Source organism: Pristiophorus japonicus, unplaced genomic scaffold (genome assembly GCF_044704955.1).
Source record: "Pristiophorus japonicus isolate sPriJap1 unplaced genomic scaffold, sPriJap1.hap1 HAP1_SCAFFOLD_187, whole genome shotgun sequence".
NCBI classification, from domain to species: domain Eukaryota; kingdom Metazoa; phylum Chordata; class Chondrichthyes; family Pristiophoridae; genus Pristiophorus; species Pristiophorus japonicus.
Genome location: NW_027251558.1, coordinates 1310604 through 1315424, shown reverse-complemented (window position 1 = coordinate 1315424; position 4821 = coordinate 1310604). Strand labels below are relative to the sequence as shown.

The 4821-nt window shown below is 43.3% G+C and overlaps 1 non-coding gene across 1 annotated transcript; it reads right to left on the bottom strand.

Moving 5' to 3' along the window:
* Positions 1 to 4412: 4412 nt before the first annotated feature.
* Positions 4413 to 4494, bottom strand: trnas-uga (transfer RNA serine (anticodon UGA)). Its single transcript has one exon. It is a non-coding gene; the product is annotated as a tRNA-Ser (tRNA).
* Positions 4495 to 4821: the final 327 nt, after the last annotated feature.

The following is a 4821-nucleotide window of genomic DNA, read 5'->3' as shown; positions in this document are numbered from 1 at the left end:
AGATGAAGTATCATGTGGATAAATGTGAGGTTATCCACTTTGGTGGTAAAACAGAGACAGACTATTATCTGAATGGTGACAGATTAGGAAAATGGGAGGTGCAACGAGACCTGGGTGTCATGGTACATCAGTCATTGAAAGTTTATATGCAGGTACAGCAGGCGGTTAAGAAAGCAAATGGCATGTTGGCCTTCATAGCGATGGGATTTGAATACAGGGGCAGGGAGGTGTTGCTACAGTTATACAGGGCCTTGGTAAAGCCACACCTGGAGTATTGTGTACAGTTTTGGTCTCCTAACCTGAGGAAGGACATTCTTGCTATTGAGGGAGTGCAGCGAAGGTTCATCAGACTGATTCCCGGGATGGCGGGACTGACCTATCAAGAAAGATTGGATCAACTGGGCTTGTATTCACTGGAGTTCAGAAGAATGAGAGGGGACCTCATAGAAAAGTTTAAAATTCTGACAGGTTTAGACAGGTTAGATGCAGGAAGAATGTTCCCAATGTTGGGGAACTCCAGAACCAGGGGACACAGTCTAAGGATAAGGGCGAAGCCATTTAGGACCGAGATGAGGAGCAATTTCTTCACCCAAAGAGTGGTGAACATGTGGAATTCTCTACCACAGAAAGTTTTTGAGGCCATTTCACTAAATGTATCCAAAAAGGAGTTAGATGAAGTCCTTACTTCTAGGGGAATCAAGGGGTATGGTGAGAAAGCATGAATGGGGTACTGAAGTTACATGTTTAGCCATGAACCCATTGAATGGTGGTGCATGCTAGAAGGGCCGAATGGCCTACTCATGCACCTATTTTCTCTGTTTCTATGTTTCTATAAGAGAGGATTGATGAGCAATCTCATTGTGCGAGGCCCCTTGGGGAAGAGTGACCATAATATGGTGGAATTCTGTATTTTAATGAAGAAGGAAACAGTTAATTCAGAGACCATTGTCCAGAACATAAAGAAGGGTAACTTCGAAGGCATGAGGCCTGAATTGGCTAGGTTAGATTGGAGAATGAAACTTCAGGGTTGACAATGGATGGGCAACGGCAGACATTTAGGGACCGCGTGGAGGAACTCCAACAATTGTAGATCCCTGTCTGGCATAAACAATAATACAGGGAAGGTGGCTCAACCGTGGCTATTAATGGAAATCAAGGATAGTATCAAAGCGGAGTAAGTGGCATAAAAATTGCCCGAAATATCAGCATACCCGGGAACTGGGAGATATTTAGAACTCAGAAGAGGCGGACAAAGGATTTGATTAGGGCAGGAAAAATAGAGTAGGAGAAGAAGCTTGCAGGCAACATTGACATGTACTGCAACAGCTCCTATAGTAATGTAAAGTGAAAACGATTCATAAAGACAAACGTAGGTCCGCAGCAATCAGAATCAGTGGAAGTCATAACTGGTAACAAAGAAATGGCAGACCAATTGAACAAGTACTTTGGTTCTGTATCCACTAAGGAGGACACAAAAACCTTCCGGATATAAAAGGTGTCAGAGGGTCTGGTAAGAAGGAGGAACTGAGGGAAATCCTTATTCTTCAGGAAATTGTGTTGGGGAAATTGACGTGATTGAAGGCTGATACATCCCCAGGGCCTGATGGTCTGCATCCCAGAGTACTTAAAGAGGTGGCCTTGGAAACAACGGATACATTGACAGTCATTTTCCAACATTCCATAGACTCTGGATCAGTTTCTATAGAGTACCAAAGTAACCACACTTTTTAAAAAATGAGGGAAAGAGAAAACAGTGATTTATAGATCGGTCAGCCTGACATCGGTCGTCGGCAAAATGATGGAATCAATTATTAAGGATGTCACAGCAGCGTATTTGGAAAGAGGTGACATAATAGGTCCAAGTCAGCATGGATTTGTGAAAGGGAAATCATGCTTGACAAATTTTCTGGAATTTTTTGAGGATGTTTCCAGCAGAGTGGATAAGGGGGAACCAGTTGATGTGGTATATTTGGACTTTCAAAAGGCTTTCGACAAGATCCCACACAAGAGATTAATGTGCACAGTTGAAGCACTTGGACTGGGAGTAGTGTGCTGACGTGGATTGAGAACTGGTTGCAGACAGGAAGCAAAGAGTAGGATTAAATGGGTACTTTTCAGTATAGCAGGCAGTGACTCGTGGGGTACCACAAGTTTCTGTGATGGGGCCACAGATGATTACATTGTACATTAATGATTTAGACGAGGAGATTAAATGTCGTATCTCCAAGTTCGCGGATAACAATAAGTTGGGTGGCAGTTTGAGCAGCAAGGAGTATGCTATGAGGCAGCAGACTGACATGGATAGGATAGGTGAGTGGGAAAAGACCTGGCTGATGAAGTATAATATGGATAAATGTGAGCTTAACCACTTTGTTTGTAAAAACAGAGAGACAGACTATTATCTGAATGGTAACAGATTAGGAAAATGGGAGGTGCAAAGACACCTGGGTGCATCAGTCACTGAAGTTTGGCATGCAGGTAGAGCAGGCAGTTGAGAAAGCAAATGACATGTTGGCCTTCATAGCGAGGGGATTTGAGTAGAGGGGCAGGGAGGTGTTACTAAAGTTGAACAGGGCCTTGGTGAGGCCGCACCTGGAGTATTGTGTAGAGTTTCGGTCTCCTAACTTGAGGAAGGACATTCTTGCAATTGAAGGAGTGCAGCGAAGGTTCACCAGACTGATGGCCGGGATGGCGGGATTGACATATCAGCAAATAATTCAATTCGGATAATTGTGAGGTAATGTATTTGAGGAGGTCTAACAAGGCAAGGTAATAAACATTAATTAGTACGATGCTGAAATATGTAGGGGGAAAAAGGGACTGCGGAGTGCAGGTGCACAGATTCCTGAACGTAGCAGTCCAGGTAGATCATGTGGTTCAAAAGGCATGTTGAATATTTCACTATATTTCTCACGGCATTGAATACAAGAGCAAGGAGGTTATACTTGAACTGTATAAAACAGCTGCAGTACTGTGTTCAGTTATGGTCACCACATTTCAGGAAATATGTGATTGCACTGGAAAGGGTGCAGAGGAGATTACAAGAATGTTGCCTGGACTGGAGGATTTTGCTTTAAGGAAAGATTGGAAATGATGTTCTGTTTGCTGTTGAACAGAGGACGCTGAGGCGAGACCTTATTTAGGTGTATAAAATTATCAGAGACCAAAAAAGAGTGGGTAGGAAGGACTTGTTTCGCTTGGCAGAGTGGTTAACAACCACGGGAAATATATTTAATGTTATTGGGGAAGTTCAGCTGTTGCGACAAGCTATGAGTTTGTCGTGGGAGTCTGGAACTCGCTGCCTGATTGGCTGGTAGCGGCAGGAACCCTCATTAAATTTAAAAATACTTGCATGAGCATTTCAAATTGCAGTAACCTATAGAGCGGACATCGAGCTGGAAAGTGGGATTCAGGCTGGGAAGGTCTTGGTCGGCCGGCACCTGTACGATGGGCTGAAATATCCTCCTTCCATGCTGTCATTTTTTGCATTTCCTACATGACAACAGTGACCACAATTTAGATGTACTTAATTTGCTGCGAACTGCTTTGGGAAATCCTGAGGTGATAGTCGCCGTAGAAATGAAAGTTTTTTTTCTTTCACAGCGTCTGAAAAAAGTGCATTTTAATAAGGCGGGCGAGCTCTATTTTTGGAGCCTGATGCGAACCATGCCAAAGTAGCGGGTTTTATTCACGTACTGGCTATTTATTTTATTCTTCGTGGTAAGGTGACAGTATTTTATAGCAGCTTAAACATTTCGGAAAACATCTCACACGGGACCTTGCAATACATTGAAGCAATGCTGCAAAACATTAGTTCTGCAAAGAGCTCATGGACCTGCGGCGTGTTTGCAGCATTTAATGGACGTTTGCATATCATCCGCGGCGTTACCACTTCTCGTATTTCAATCACAGAATGGCTCACTGCCGGTGATTGGTCTGCAGTGGAAAATATCAAACAGCAATAAATACATACCGGTGTGTAATCTCTCATTCTCACCATTACGCTGCTCTGAACTGCAGCGAGCGCGTGGCAATTTGGCTAAGGCGTCTCACTTTGGTGCAAACCCTAATGTTATCAGAAAATTGCAGATTTGAGGCTTGTGCTGGTGCTTTTGTAAAATGTTGTTCAACTTTAAAAACCAAACCATGTTCACACTCATTAGCTGAAGGTGATTTCCGTGCCGGGCTCTTTATTAAAAGGTATTTTGTCATTCTGTTTCCTGTGTATATTTCTCACTGATCTTTGCAAATAGTTTCCAACAAACCAACCATCACTAATTAATGCCTGCAAATTAATAGTGTTGACAATTCGAACATCAGCTCCGCATCAATTAGTGTAATAAAAGGCAGTGGAGAAAAGTACGATTAGATTCCATTGATCAAATCAAAGAGCGAAATATTTATTTTCGAATCGCTGCGAGCAGGGCTCGAACCTGCGCGGGGAAGCCCCATTGGATTTCAAGTCCAACGCCTTAACCACTCGGCCATCGCAGCTGCACGATTGATTTGTTATAACAGTCCAAAGATCGCTGCGAAATATAAGACAAATAGACTTTTAGTCAACGTAATATCAGGCATTCAAAAATTGTGGCTTTGAGTCCCACCAGAGACGGATTTTAGGTCAGGATTTGATGTTTCCTGGGCAGCACAATCAAATTTGCAGCAAATCAATACTTCAGAGATGTGAAACTGCGGCCCCTGCACTTGCTGTTACACAAAGTCTCCAATTATCCTCTGAATTCTCTGGGCGCACTGGGTCATTTGCACAGTAACAGGAGTAAGACGTCGAGCCTCTGACAGGCTGAGTCCATTAACCGCGCA